Raw genomic sequence first — 16511 nt, 5'->3', positions numbered from 1 at the left:
TCAAGTGATAAAGGAGTGGGACGTCAGAAGCCCAGCCATGACTGGTTACTGCAACACGGTGAGGAAGTTGGAAAAGAAGTTTGAGGGGTTAGAGCTCCATCATGTACCTCGACTGAAAAATCAAGCAGCAGATGATTTAGCAAAGATAGGCTCCAAGAGAGAAGCTATTCCCAGTGATGTGTTCCTGGAGCATATGCATGCACCTTCAGTTCAAGAAGATCCCTTCGCTGAAGAGCCCCCGCAGCCTAAGAGTGCCACAGATCCGACTGAAGTCGAGGTCCCAGCCGTGGTCGACTTGATCATGGAGGTGTTGGTCATCACTCCTGACTGGACAGTGCGATACATTGCATATATCCTTAGGAAAGAGCTCCTAGAGGATGAAGAAGAGGCTCGACAGATCGTCCGTCGATCCAAAGCCTTTACTGTAATAAGAGGACAACTGTTCAGAGAAAGTGCAACTAGGGTCAGCCAGAAATGCATAACACCAGAAGAAGGCCGAGTGATCCTCGATGAAATCCATTTGGGGACCTGTGGTCACCATGCGTCCTCTCGGACCATCGTGGCTAAAGCATATCGAGCTGGATTTTATTGGCCACGAGCAAATGAAATGGCGAAAGATATAGTCGACAGATATGAAGGCTGCCAGTTCTACTCCAATATGTCACACAAACCTGCATCAACCCTGAAGACCATTCCACTCGTCTGGCCCTTTGCTGTTTGGGGATTGGACATGGTTGGTCCACTGAGGACTGGTAGGAGTGGCTTCACTCACGTGCTTGTAGCAGTCGACAAGTTTACCAAATGGATCGAAGCCAAGCCTATTAAGAATCTTGAAGCTAATACTGCTGTCAGCTTCATCAGAGAGTTGATATTCAGATATGGAGTTCCGCATAGCATCATCACTGACAATGGATCGAACTTTGATTCTGATGAGTTCAGAACCTTTTGCGCCTCACAAGGCACACGAGTTGACTATGCTTCAGTCGCCCATCCCCAGTCGAATGGACAAGCGGAAAGAGCAAATGGCCTGATTCTCAAAGGACTGAAACCCCGACTGATGTGAGATCTCAAGCATGCAGCAGGCGCCTGGGTTGATGAACTTCCATCAGTTCTCTGGGGATTGAGGACAACTCCCAATCGGTCGACTGGTCGAACTCCATTCTTCTTGGTCTATGGGGCTGAAGCTGTTCTACCGAGTGACTTGCTTCATAATGCACCACGAGTTGAGCTTTTCTCTGAAGATGAAGCAGAACAAGCTCGGCAAGACGCAGTCGACCTCCTAGAGGAGGAAAGGGAGCTGGCTTTGATATGGTCGACCATTTATCAGCAAGACTTGCGTTGATTCCATGCTAGACACGTGAAGGGTCGAGCCTTTCAAGAGGGTGACTTGGTTCTTCGAGTGGATCAACAGAAACCACACAAGCTCGCCCCGGCTTGGGAAGGTCCCTTCATTGTCACCAGAGTGCTCCACAATGGAGCATACCACCTTTATGATGTCGAGCATAAGAAGGACGAGCCACGGGCTTGGAATGCGGAGCTGCTCCACCCCTTTTATACTTAAGTACTCGTTCGAATAAAATGTAATAAGAAATACCTTAGTAATTTGTTTATCAAAGACAAGAGCTTTACAGTCCTCTTAAACAATTGTTGTTGCTTTTATTTGCAACTGAAATCCCCCAGTGGGTGACTTAGCTGCGAATCCATTTCGCCTAAGTTCAAAAGAAAATCCTACCGAGTGGTGAGAAAGCCTCTCACTTGGGGGCTTAGCTGCGAATCCGTTTCGCCTAAGATTAAAAAAATCTACCGAGTGGTGAGCAACCCTCTCACTCGGGGGCTTAGATGCGGGCCAGTACTCGCCTAAGTTTAAAATCCTACCGAGTGGTGAGCAACCCTCCCACTCGGAGGCTTAGCTGTAGTCCAGTACTCGCCTAAGTTTAAAAAAATCCTACCGAGTGATGAGCAACCCTCCCGCTCGGGGGCTTAGCTGCAGTCCAGTACTCGCCTAAGTTTGTAAAATCCTATCGAGTGGTGAGCAACCCTCCCACTCGGAGGCTTAGCTGCAGTCCAGTACTCGCCTAAGTTAAAAAAATATCCTACCAAGTGGTGAGCAACCCTCCCGCTCGGGGGCTTAGCTGCAGTCCAGTACTCGCCTAAGTTTGTAAAATCCTACCGAGTGGTGAGAAACCCTCCCGCTCGGGGGCTTAGCTGCAGTCCAGTACTCGCCTAAGTTTGTAAAATCCTACCGAGTGGTGAGCAACCCTCCCACTCTGGGGCTTAGCTGCAGTCCAGTACTCGCCTAAGTTTAAAATCCTACCGAGTGGTGAGCAACCCTCCCGCTCGGAGGCTTTGCTGCAGTACAGTACTCGCCTAAGTTTAAAAAAAATCCAAGCGAGTGGTGAGCAACTCTCCCGCTTGGCGGCTTAGCTGCAGTCCAGTACTCGCCTAAGGTTGTAAAATCCTACCGAGTGGTGAGCAACCCTCCCACTCGGAGGCTTAGCTGTAGTCCAGTACTCGCCTAAGTTTAAAAAAAATCCTACCGAGTGGTGAGCAACCCTCCCGCTCGGGGGCTTAGCTGCAGTCCAGTGCTCGCCTAAGTTTGTAAAATCCTACCGAGTGGTGAGGAACCCTCCCACTCGGGGGCTTAGCTGTAGTCCAGTACTCGCCTAAGTTTGTAAAATCCTACCGAGTGGTGAGCAACCCTCTCACTCGGGGGCTTAGCTGCATTCCAGTACTCACCTAAGTTTGTAAAATCCTACCGAGTGGTGAGCAACCCTCCCACTCGGGGGCTTAGCTGCAGTCCAGTACTCGCCTAAGTTTAAAATCCTACCGAGTGGTGAGCAATCCTCTCACTCGGGGGCTTAGCTGCAGTCGAGTACTCGCCTAAGTTTGTAAAATCCGGACTACGCCACAAGTACAACGTACGCTCCATCCCCATCCACAAGGACGACGAGGTGCAGGTCGACCGCGGCCTTCTACTCCGAGCTACGCCACAAGTACAACGAACGCTCCATCCCCATCCGCAAGGATGACGAGGTCCAGGTCGACCGCACCTTCTTCTCCGAGCTACGCCACAAATACAACGTGCGACCCATCCCTGCCCGCAGGGACGATGAGGCACAAGTCGATTGAACTCTCCACTTCAGGTACATCCCAAAGAGCAAATTCCATGCGAAGGCAAATACAAACATATTCATAAATAAACCAAGTTCAGATAGATCCAAAAAATTCCAGGCGACGGATCAAAAGTATTCGAGCATCATGCCCGAAGGAGTTTAATGGTTACATCAACCACTCGGCATCCCGAGGCAAATTTAAGGCAAGTTTAAATCTCAAAGTTTGCTCATTCGGCAGGAGGAGGGCTGGTAGGTTCAACGAATTCGTCCAAGTCGATTCCATCTACAATCCGAGTGGCGGCAGCTATGAAAGTCTCCATAAAGGACTGGAAATCGTGCCTTTTGGTGTTGGCGACCTTGATCGCCGCCAGCTTGTCTTCGCGAGCTTCTTTGCAGTGGACTCTTACCAAGGACAACGCCACGTCAGCACCACACTGGGCAGAGGACTTCTTCCACTCTTGCACTCGACCAGGAACCTCGTTCAGCCGAGTCATTAGAGATTCGAGGTCATTTTGAAGCGTCGCCCTTGGCCAGAGTGAGGAGTCGATCCGTGAAACTGCCACCTTCAGACGAGCGAGGTAACTTGTGACACTAGCAACACGGGATTCCAGTCGAAGCACATTCATGGCAACCTCATCGCCGACTGGAGAAACGATAGGGTCTAAACCCGTCTCGATCCGTCCAGTTTCCTCATCAAAGTTTTGGCAGAATTCTGTAGTCAAAGAGTTAGTGAGTCGACTGGACAGGATTAACTCGCAAGCAGTAAAGCAGTCGGATTAAAAGGAGTACCTTCCAGCATAAGATAGAGCTTCTTGGCAAGAGTTCTCAAATAAGCTTCCACGTCATTTCTCTTGCGAGTCGCAGATTCCAACTTCTCATTCAGAGCCATCTTATCCTTCTTCAGACGAGTTACCTCTCGGTTGGATTCAGTGAGAGAGGACTTCAGCTTGCTTACTTCTTCCAGCACTCCGACCGAAGCCAGCTACTGGTCTGCAAGAGCAGTCTTATCTTGAGCCTCCTTCTGCGCAGCCGCAAGGTCCAAGTCCTTCTTTTCAAGAGCCAACCTCATTTTCTCTGCAAGATAAGCAATCGGATCAAACAAGAGATCGAAGAAATATTTTAAAAAAGAAGATCGATGTGAACAGTTGACATGCAGTTACTGTAACGCCCTCGATGCGGCTATATCTCCCACGTGTCGAAGAACGACTTAGAGGCATAACCGCATTGAAAGCAATGTCGCAAGAGAGGTAATCTTCACACAACCCATGTAATACATGAGGGAAAGAGATACATAGTTGGCTTACAATCGCCACGTCACACAATACATGAATAAAGCATTACATCAACCAAATACAATCAAGGTCCGACTACGGAACCAAAATAAAAGAAGACTACCCCAAATGCTACACGCCCAAAACGGAGCTACGGATGTGGAGTTATGACATGATGAACAAGGGCATTTGAAACATGGAAATCTCGGGGACTTAGTGAAATTATACCTCCGTGAAAGTCAACGCGGGACGGAGGGATCCGGGACGGAATGGATCGGGACGCAGGGAGGCCGTTTGGTTGGACTCCCGGTGGATCCGGTCCACCTTCTTCTCCGGCGAGGCACGGACTCCGATGAGGCGGTTGGAGGAACTCCGGCGAGGCAGGGAAGGCAAAGGAGCGGCGGGTCCGGCGGGGCTTGGCTCCCCGGGTCCGGATCTGTCCAAGATGGCAGCGCTTGGGCCCCGTGGGCGAGCAACGGCGGGATGGCGGAGCTCCGACGAGGGCAGGCTGCGGCGCTCCGGCGAGCGTGAAGCACTCCGGTGAGCAGGGGGCCCATGGTGCGGCCGGGGCGATGCGCGGGTTGCGGCGCTCCGGCGAGCGGCCGGGGCGAGGCGCGAAGGTGGCGTGCGAGCAAGGCGGCGGGATGCGGGGGCCGGTGGCGAGCAACTCCGGCAAAGACGGCGGAGTCCGGCGATGCTCCGGCGGCGGAGTCGGCGGCTGATGGGCGGCGCGACGTCTCGGGCACCCGGGCGGTGCGGCCGGCGAGATCCGGGCCGGGCGGGCCACGCCTGGGCCCGCAGGGCCGCGGCGGCGGAGGAGAGAGAGAGGAGCCGGCCGGATGAGGTGGCGAGGCATGATTGGAGGTGGGAGGCGGTGGTGATGACGTGTAGCGACGTGATTCGCCGGAGTGAGGTGGCGGCTGGACGCGTCCGGCGGGCGCGGACATGTCCGGCGGCGTGCGGGGAAATCTTTAGGGTTTCATCTGCGCGCAAAATCCGGGAGGGACACATATTTATAGGTAGAGGGAGCTAGGAGAGTCCAAATGAGGTGCGGTTTTCGGCCACGCGATCGTGATCGAACGACCGAGATGATGGAAGAGGTTTAGGTGGGTTTTGGGCCACTTTGGAAGGGCGTTGGGCTGCAACACACACGAGGCCTTCTTGGTCCCTCGGTTCACCGTTGGAGTATCAAACGAAGTCCAAATGATACGAAACTTGACAGGCGGTCTACCGGTAGTAAACCAAGGCCGCTTGGCAAGTCTCGGTCCAATACGGAAATGTTTAACCCCCCCACATGAAAAGAAGGTAGAAATGACCACCGGAGGAGATAAGAGCGCCGGAATGCAAAACGGACAAAGGGGAAAATGCTCGGATGCATGAGACGAACACGTATGCAAATGAAATGCACATGATGACATAATATGCAATGCATGACATGCAAGCAATGACAAGGCAACAACAGCGAATAACTAGAGGACACCTGGCACATCGGTCTCGGGGCATTACAACACTCCACCACTACGAGAGGATCTCGTCCCGAGATCTAGAATGGCACCGGAGGAACAACGGAAGAGAAAAGAGGAGAGGTAAAACTAAGTTGCTTCATTGACAAACGAGTGAAAGCACGAACCTTGAAGAGGTTAAGCCACTCCGGGAGAATAATACAACGGAGATGAACGAAGTTGAAAGCACTCCGTTAAGAAAGAGGAACAAGTAAGAACAAATTCGGGCAGCACTCCGGTTGAAAAGAGATGCAAGGCTTGATAAGGCGAAAAGAACTTGAGCAAAATGGCACAACACTCCGGTTAAATGGATAGGCACGAAAAGAACACTATCCAAGATGATGAGAGAAGAGAGAAAACATCACCATGACTCCGGAACAAAAGAATAGAATGGAATGGAATGAGCGAAGGGAAACAGGATCTTGAGGGAGCACGCTTACAACAAATGCTAGAACGGACTTGTTGGAAAAACCAACAATGAAAAAAATAAGCTTGATATGGTCTTATGGAATACATCTCCGATTATGAGGTGACAACCTGCCACTCACGGGAAAAAGAATTGGATTGATAAGAACAAGGAGACGAGAAACTTATTTGACCGGAAGGATGAAAGAAGAACTTGGGTCTTATATGAGCACCATAAATAGCAACAATCCTTAGGGACGGTTTTAGGTGAAATATAGCCCAAGATAATCCCAATGACGAGATTGATGGCTTTAAAATAGCTCATTATTAACAACATGTGAATAATGAGACACGAACTCAAATTATCAAGAATGACATAATACCACCTCAAACGATACGGTTGAAAGAATTGCACTTTAAAATGCCAGATAAAGAATGCTTGAGTTCCTCTGAAAAGAATCTTGATGAGCACTTCGAGAAGGGATTAAATCCTTGATGAACCATCATGTAGAACCTTCATGAAGAACTCCGGTAAACAAAAGAATGGTCAAACGAAAGGAAAGAGAAGTTGAAAACACAAGTTGAATCCTTGTAACGATTTAGATGGATCTTCGTGATAAATAGATCTTGGAACTCCGGGAAAGAAAAAGGTAAAGCATCTCGAACTGAGAATATGATATGATGAACCACTCCGGAAAAAAGAATTAATCACTTGGATGGGACAAGAATAAGAATTATATTAAGCATATCCTTCACCAATTAAATTGATGACAAACAACGGATTTGGCATACTACTTATTCTCGTAGAAAGGATTAAGATAGATATAGCGTCAACTTGGAAAGGTCTTCCATGAACCATCGGTCGGGTTGAAACAACGAATAAATTGATATGATGAACGAAGGAAGACAAAATCTTGGAAGAACCACCGTAAGAATTGAGAATGAACGAAAATACATGAGAGAGTTTAGATACAAGAGAACAAAGAGATCATGAACTGATTAGAGAATATACTTGAATGATGCACCGGTTAGATTTGGAGAATGAGAGCTGAAAGCTGGAATGAATAATCCTGAATTGATGGCCTTCATATAAACAAACTGAAAAGACTCCTGAATTACTCCGAATGGGTGAAAAGAATTCTCATAATCAAAACAATTATGAGGGGATGGCAATAAGCTAGAATCACGAATCTTGAAGAGAATGGAGCAGGATTGAGAGAAAATCTTCTTCGGTCTTCAAATTTTGAATTACGACGAGAAATACCACCATGAATTGTTTAGACACTCCGGAAGAATCGAAACAAAGAGGTTGAGCCAATGATGAAAAGAATTTGAAAGATCTTGGAGAAACCCTCTGACTGATGAAAATTCATTCTTACGTCAAACTTCGAAAGAATTTAGGCTAGCTCCGGGAAAAATTAGAAGAGTCAGGTAAGATCCTAGGAAAAGACCTGTGGGTTAGGGGCCACTAAAAAAACACCATTGAACAATTTAAAAGAGAGAATGCACTGGTTGAATTAAAAGACTTTAATGAGATAACAACCTCGAGAAAGGTTGAACTGATCTTGAAAGACAAGACGAGCCTTCTGAGATATCTTCAACACTCCCGAACAAATGAATAGCGAGAAGTAAATTATTATGAGGTGCACCGGTATGAGAAGGTATTTGAAACGAGGAGAAAGATATGATCAATAATGCTTGAATTTAAACCACCGGAGAAGAAAAAATGAGTAAAGGGTGACGAACTTGAAGCTCCGTTAGAATCTTCATGAGAATCACCGGACACGAACATGAAGGAAAGAATGGAGAGACTTCACATGAATCAAAGGATACTTGATTAAGTAATCTGAGTCCTTGAAGAAAAAGGGTGGGTGGGAGGGAAAAACAAAGGCAACTTGGAGACGGGTGAAACAAACACCGTTGAGAAGAACTGATACTTGATCTTGCGGATGTTGAAATGATCGGATCCACTTGAAGACAAACACACCGATGGAACAGGATTTACATGACAATCTCGATTATCAAGAAGGATTAGTATTCACATCGGAGTATGAGAACACCGCTTAGGAACAGGTATGGAATCAACATTTGACTTCGAAGCAACTCGAATACCACAACTCAAAACAAAACACAGAATTGGCTTGCAGAATAAGCCGGAACAAACATACGATAGAGATTTCGTCCGAAGTTTTCGTGGTGGGGCCTACACGGGCTCGATCGTACAACACCATCATGTACAAGGCAGTGCACATGACATACGAAGCGTCCCCGAGTCGGCATAGCCAAGGACTCTTTAAGACACAACGAGACCACTGTAAAACCAACCGTGAATAGGCGGACCACTAGACATCGAACCCCAATTTCAAATCATACATCTGTCGGAAAGATATCCTAAGAGCTACTTGAATTCCCACTTATAAACTTCCGAAATTTTCCCGGTTATGCAATCAGGTGTTGGGGATACAGGGGAAGCATAATATCTCACCCAAACTATCAAATCCTACATCCAGCTGTATCCATCCTTCAACACATAACCAAGAAACCTTCGGAAATCATCTACCTCAACCTTCAAAAAGCATCCATTATACAAGTTATGGCAATACTCCCGAACTCCCGCCCCCGTACTGGGTGGCGTCGAGGTTATCTCACCAACGAACTGCATAAAAGAGATTTTCGATGTCGGCATACTAAACTCAGGTATTCCAGAACTGCAACGATAAAATTGTGACAACAACACCTCGGAGCTCAACTCCCCGGGACACTGCCACAACCCCTAAATGTCAGGAGGCACCAAGAACAATGTTCTCGTCACAAAACCATCGGAACGATTCCAAGATACCCGTGTGATCCTAAATTTTTTTTAGTGAAATTTGAGAAGAGAAGAGTCAAAACTCTATGTCAGGATGCCTTACCAGAGCAATGAAGGGACTAAGGAGTAAAAAGAATTCCTAACTCTCCGATATATAATTCCTAATTGACTCAAAACATTTTTCTAGACTCAACAACGTCAGCTAATTCGATCAAGCAGTGGGGGCTCCTAAGGTCAGGGAAGGCTCTGATACCAACTTGTAACACCCTCGATGCGGCTATATCTCCCACGTGTCGAAGAACGACTTAGAGGCATAACCGCATTGAAAGCAATGTCGCAAGAGAGGTAATCTTCACACAACCCATGTAATACTGAGGGAAAGAGATACATAGTTGGCTTACAATCGCCACGTCACACAATACATGAATAAAGCATTACATCAACCAAATACAATCAAGGTCCGACTACAGAACCAAAATAAAAGAAGACTACCCCAAATGCTACACGCCCAAAACGGAGCTACGGATGTGGAGTTACGACATGATGAACAAGGGCATTTGAAACATGGAAATCTCGGGGACTTAGTGAAATTATACCTCCGCGAAAGTCAACGCGGGACGGAGGGATCCGGGACGGAATGGATCGGGACGCGGGGAGGCCGTTTGGTTGGACTCCCGGTGGATCCGGTCCACCTTCTTCTCCGGCGAGGCATGGACTCCGGCGAGGCGGTTGGAGGAACTCCGGCGAGGCAGGGAAGGCAAAGGAGCGGCGGGTTCGGCGGGGCTTGGCTCCCCGGGTCCGGATCTGTCCAAGAAGGTGGCGCTCGGGCCCCGTGGGCGAGCAGCGGCGGGATGGCGGAGCTCCGATGAGGGCAGTCCGCGGCGCTCCGGCGAGCGTGAAGCACTCCGGCGAGTAGGGGGCCCGTGGTGCGGGCGGGGCGATGCGCGGGTTGCGGCGCTCCGGCGAGCGGCCGGGGTGAGGCGCGAAGGCGGCGTGCGAGCAAGGCGGCGGGATGCGGGGGCCGGCGGCGAGCAGCTTCGGCGAAGACGGCGGAGTCTGGCGATGCTCCGGTGGCGGAGTCGGCGGTTGATGGGCGGCGCGACGTCTCGGGCACCCGGGCGGTGCGGCCGGCGAGATCCGGGCCGGGCGGGCCGCGCCTGGGCCCGCAGGGCCGCGGCGGCGGAGAAGAGAGAGAGGAGCCGGCCGGATGAGGTGGCGAGGCATGATTGGAGGTGGGAGGCGGTGGTGATGACGTGTAGCGACGTGATTCGCCGGAGTGAGGTGGCGGCTGGACGCGTCCGGCGGGCGCGGACATGTCCGGCGGGCGCGGACATGTCCTGCGGGCGCGGACATGTCCAGCGGCGTGCGGGGAAATCTTTAGGGTTTCATCTGCATGCAAAATCTGGGAGGGACACATATTTATAGGTAGAGGGAGCTAGGAGAGTCCAAATGAGGTGCGGTTTTCGGCCACGCGATCGTGATCGAACGACTGAGATGATGGAGGAGGTTTAGGTGGGTTTTGGGCCACTTTGGAAGGGTGTTGGGCTGCAACACACACAAGGCCTTCTCGGTCCCTCGGTTCACCGTTGGAGTATCAAACGAAGTCCAAATGATACGAAACTTGACAGGCGGTCTACCGGTAGTAAACCAAGGCCGCTTGGCAAGTCTTGGTCCAATCCGGAAATGTTTAACCCGCACACATGAAAAGAAGGTAGAAATGACCACCGGAGGAGATAGGAGCGCCGGAATGCAAAACGGACAACGGGGAAAATGCTCGGATGCATGAGACGAACATGTATGCAAATGAAATGCACATGATGACGTGATATGCAATGCATGACATGCAAGAAATGACAAGGCAACAACAACGAATAACTAGAGGACACCTGGCACATCGGTCTCGGGGCGTTACAGTTACCTTCCATAACAGCAGCTTCATCTTGAGCTTTCTTCAACTTTGGTTGGGCCAGCTCCAAGTCAAGGTTAAGTTGCCTCTGCTTCCCCTCAAATTCGGTGAACTTAGAAATGAGAGTACAAGATTTCTGCAGAAGTTAAAAGACATGTCAATCGACAAGATCAAAGATTATTTACTTTCGACTGAATAAAACTTAAAAGTTTGCTCAGACCCCAGCCGATTGCCCGCAGTCGACCACGGTCTCGGGGACTACACCCAGTGGGTGCACTTGGCGTGCCCCCACTGATTCAGACCCCACTCGAATGGTCCGCCCGGGTCGAGTAAAAAAAAGAAAGAAAGAGAGAAGAACTATTCAGACCCTGCCCGACTGCCAGCAGTCGACCGCGTTCTCGGGGACTACACCCAGTGGGTGCACTTGACGTGCCCCCACTGGTTCAGATCCCACTCAGCCGGTCCGCCCGGGTCGAGTAGAAGAAAGGAAACTGAAAAGTACTCAGACCCCAGTCGACTGCCCGCAGTCGACTGCGGTCTCGGGGACTACACCCAGTGGGTGCACTTAGCGTGCCCCCACCGGTTCAGATCCCACTCGCCCAGGCCGAGTGACAGAGCGCAAATACGAAAAACAACAAAACACCCAGTGGGTGGACAGATTCGACGCAAACAATAAGATATTGTATGAAAGAAAATATTTCAGGTAGCATATCATAATAGAACAAGGTCAGTCGAAAGCCAACTTACCTGGACACTGGCCCGAAGAGCCGCGCTGGCATCGTAAGCAGCCTGGCTGTTCTCGTGCACCGTCTTCATCCGCTCCATCATCACGTTAGCCTAATGGATAGCCTTCGCGGTGGCGTCCGACTGGCTTTCCGGAACATGATAGTTGGTGAAGAAAGGGGCAGACGGCCCAGATGCGGCAGCTTGGAGCTCCGAGGCATGGGGTTGGGCGGCTGAAGGAAACACTGGTACAATCGACGATGCAGGGTGCTCACTCGACAATGGGACAACAAAAGTCACAGAGGCCCCACCTGCATCTTCATGTTGTTGGATAGTTAGTTCCGTCGTCAGTCCCGGCTGAGATGTCTTGCCAGCCGCTACTTTTTTGTTCTTTCTGGGCCTCGGAGCCACATCTTCATCATCATCCGGAAGCTCGATATCGTTGGGTGGGGCTGCAAATAAATCAGTCGACCCCAAGTGAATCGCTAGAATCTGATCGACCAAATAATCAAGAACAAGATCACGAGAATTTTACCTGGGTTGGAGGTAACTGCATCTTCCATTTCCTCGTCTCGGTATTAGCGGGAAGAAGTTCTAGAGGTAGCAGCACTACAAATGTCAACTTTCAGTCGGTTAAGTTCTATTGCTCGAGTCGACCAAAAGAGCGGGTCAGATGATTACCCGGAGATGGTGGGAATGGTCACTTTGATTCTGGGCAAAGCCTTCGGCGGTTTGGAGGATGTGGCCTTCAATAGTTTCGGCGCAGGAGGCGGCGTAGTCTTGAGCTGTTTCGGTCCCTTCTCAATCGTCACCGGAGAAGACGTCCGAGGGCGCTTTGAAGACTGCCCAGTCGGTGCAGCCACCAGGTCAGGGGTGTTTGCTGGGTCGTGAGCGTGCTTGGACCTCCTTTCCCTGCGAGGAGGCGAGTCGACCTCTTCTTTGTCACTCGGGTCGTCGCTCTCCTCGTCCTCCTCTACATCCGAGTGCCACTCGCCACTCTCGCCGATGCTCGCCCCTTCCTTGACATTTTGCTCCTGCACTCCATTGGGCATCGAGTACATATCAATAAGAGCCTGAAAAGACAATGAACAAAATAAAGACAGTCGACTGTCAACAAGATGTTACATAATAAAACAAGAAGACACTCGACAATGTAGAATCGTACCTGTTCTGGCTGGCGCGAATGGTCGAATGGAACCACCCTCCTGGACCCCCGGGGATTATCCTTGTTGCCGGTAATACCTCTCAGCCACTTCTCCACTGTGTCCTCACTAACATCCTCTGGGTGGATCCGGTGGAATCCTCGAGTCCCGAGTACATCCACATCGGATGGTCACGAGCTTGGAGTGGTTGGATGCGTGACTGAGGAAGACCTCCAGCAGGTCCATGCCAGTCACTCCGTCACGGACAAGTTGGACGACCCGCTCGACCAACACCTTCACCTACACCTTCTCTTTCGGGATCACTCTCAAGGAGAAGGGCTTCTCCACTCAAGCCATGGAAAAGGGAGGAAGTCCAGTCGACTGACCCGGGGTTGGCTGGTCCTTACAGTAAAACCAGGTCGACTGCCAGCCCCGGACCGAGTCGGGTAGGACCATAGCTGGGAAGGTGCTCTTGTTCCTCATTTGAATTCCAAGACCCCCGCACATATGTATCACGTGCGTCTTCTCGTCACTCGGGTTGGCCTTCTTGACCGTTTGGGAGCGACATGTGAATATGTGCTTGAAGAGACCCCAGTGCGGTCGGCAGCCCAAGAAATTCTCGCACATGGACACGAAAGCAGCAAGGTACACGATGGTGTTTGGAGTAAAGTGGTGGAGTTGAGCCCCGTAGAAGTTCAAGAAACCACGAAAGAAAGGGTGGGGAGGCAAAGAAAATCCGCGGTCGACATGAGTGGCGAGGAGAACGCACTCACCCTCCTGAGGCCGCGGCTCAGTCTCGTTCCCTGAGAGCCGCGCCGATTCGTGGGGGATCAGTCGCCCCTCAACCAGATCGTCGATGTCATCCTGTCTGACCGTCGAGCAGATCCAGTCACCCTGGATCCAGCCAGGCGGCAGGCCGGACCTCGACGAGGATCCACCCCGGCTGGTCCTCTTCCCTTTCGCCTTCGTCGTCGCCTTCTTCGCACGCTCCAACACCACTGTCTTCTCCTTACCCATGGTAGCGAATCGAGTCTGAGCGGAGCTACGGCGCCGAGAGTAGAAGCAGGTGCAGCGGAGAAATCTGAGGAAGAGGAAGGGGAATGAGGGCGCACTGTTCAAAAGCCCTGGTTCGGTGCCTTATATAAGGACACTTCCGAGTGACTGACTTGTAGGCCCCGGCGATCTTATCAAATCCCGCAACAGTCACGCGCGCGATACGTGGCAAAAAAGGTGGCGCGGGAATTGAGGCGACCTTCCTAATCCGTCCCGATTACCGCGGCCTCCCCCGCCCGACGCGCTTCCAAAAATTCGAATCCCGTGAAATCCGCACACGGCAGAACAACCTGCCAGACGGAAGATTTGTTCCATATCAACACTCGAAACTTAACAACGAAAAGTTCACTCGACAAAACCAAGAATGGATCAAGGCGACTGAACAAGCAATTGAAGCCATCATGAAGGTTCGTTCGACCTCTGGGCGAGATATTCTCAAAGCACAAAGGCTGAATCGGAGGGGTTATCAACTCCTTCTCCACTTGAACCCTGAACCATTCGGGGGCTAATGATGAAGCTATATACCTAGGGTAGGGTCATGGACCTGACCTAGACATCCTCCCCTAGGACAGCACCCTAAAGACAGGATCATTCAAAGAGTACCATCATCCACTCGAACATAGATGTTCCACTCGGAAGAATCAATCTCATTCGACCGTCACAAAAGTGGCTCGACGGGCAGAAGAGCTAAAGTCACTCTGCACGAACAACGGTCGAGCATTTACTTGTAGGATTAATTGTCATTTATAGCACCTAAATACATGCATTACCAGTAACGTCTCCATATTTATGTACCTTAAACCGTTTGTAACTGAGGGTGAGAGGGGTCTAGCGAACTCTATATAAGCCACCCCCTCCTCAGGGACAAGGGTTCGCACCCCCTGTAACACACACGCATATAATCTAGTCGACCGCCTCCGGGCTCCGAGACGTAGGGCTGTTACTTCCTCTTAGAAGGGCATGAACTCGTAAAACTCGCGTGTACAACTCCTCCATAGCTAGGATCTTGCCTCTACATCCCTACCCTTATTCTACTGTCAGACTCAGAACCACGACACCAGCTACTCACCGAGATGGACGACATGAACGCCAAGAAGACGGTCTTCATCATCGGCGCCACCAATAGGCCGGACATTATTGACTCGGCATTACTCCGTCCTGGCCGCCTGGACCAGCTCATCTACATCCCCTTGCCGGACGAGGCCTCACGGCACTAGATCTTCAAGGCCTGCCTCAGGAAGTCTCCCATGGCCAAGGACGTGGACCTCGATGCTCTCGCAAGGTTCACCGCCGGCTTTAGCGGTGCCGACATCACGGAGATCTGCCAGAGGGCGTGCAAGTACGCCATCAGAGAAGACATTGAAAAGGACATGGAGAGGCAGAGGATGGGGAAAGACACCATGGAGGTGGACGGCGGGCAGGAAGAGGAGGAGGTGGCTGAGATAAAGGCGCCTCACTTTGAGCAGTCGATGAAGTACGCAAGGAGGAGCGTGAGCGACACCGACATCAGGAAGTACCAGGCCTTCGCGCAGATGCTGCAGCGATCTAGGGGGTTTGGTACGGAGTTCCACTTCCCGGCGCAGCCACAAGCAGCAGAAGCTCCTGCCGACACTATCGTAGCATCTGATGAGGATGAAGACGATCTGTACAAGTGATCCAGTAACCATTGTTAGAAAATGAAGTGCCAAAATATTATAGGCTATGTTTTTGTTCTGTTTCCTCTCGTCCATCACTCATTACATGTATATTTAATTTTTGTTTATAAGAATTTACATACATCATATAAATAATAAGGTCCTTGTTGTGCTTTCCTAGACTCTGAAAACTAGCCTAAGCGTTAACTGAATATTAATAGAAACTGAAATACTAGAACATTATTATAGACTCTGTTTTTGTTCTGCTTCCTCTTTGTTGATCACTTTTTATTGTTGAATCCCTTCATTCACGTATATAATTTTCGTTTGTAAGAACTAAGAACTTACATCATACAAATACAATTCGTGAAATCAGAATCTCCTTCTTCTGGCAAAGAAAGTGTACATGATTTCGTCTTATTTTTCTGTTAACTGAACCGTCCCTCTGCTCCTGCACAAGATCTGAAAGATCCTCTATTATTTTCGTTTCTCGGACACTTATACGCTTGAATATTTTACTTAATTGAGTGGCCTTATTAATTTCTGATTAATATAACGGCCACAAAACAATTGCATGATAACTTTTCTTATTGAACTTTAAAGAATGAAGGCAAATACTTCTTGCAGTGCTTAGTGAATGTGTCTAAAACTTGTGGATCCCAAAAGTCTTAGTTGCAGAAAGTTCTTTGTTAGTGTATATCCACAGTGTGCAAAAAGGCTGTCCATAAGCAATAAAGTACCCCCAAGGGCAGCAAAACTATCCAATGGAACCTGGGTCTATGCACACCCACATTAGAAAATATTTAAAAATAGCAAAAAAGAGTTAAACAATTGTAAAACTTTTTTGTAACGGATATGGTCTAGTGTCATACCCACGTGTAAAGTTTCGTGAAGAAATGACTTTCCGTTCTTCTGTGCGAGAGAACACAAAATTGGTTATATATAAAAATTAG

At 49.8% G+C, this 16511-nt stretch overlaps 1 pseudogene; it reads left to right on the top strand.

The window, feature by feature from the left end:
• LOC125527798 (cell division cycle protein 48 homolog) overlaps positions 1 to 15738 on the top strand; it is a 51466-nt pseudogene extending 35728 nt beyond the window's left edge.
• Positions 15739 to 16511: the final 773 nt, after the last annotated feature.

Source organism: Triticum urartu, chromosome 1A (genome assembly GCF_056163025.1).
Source record: "Triticum urartu cultivar PI428250 chromosome 1A, HENAU_Tu73, whole genome shotgun sequence".
In the NCBI taxonomy this organism is placed as follows: Eukaryota; Viridiplantae; Streptophyta; class Magnoliopsida; order Poales; family Poaceae; genus Triticum; species Triticum urartu.
Note: the sequence above shows the minus strand (reverse complement) of the source record. Positions and strands in the feature narration are given on the sequence as shown.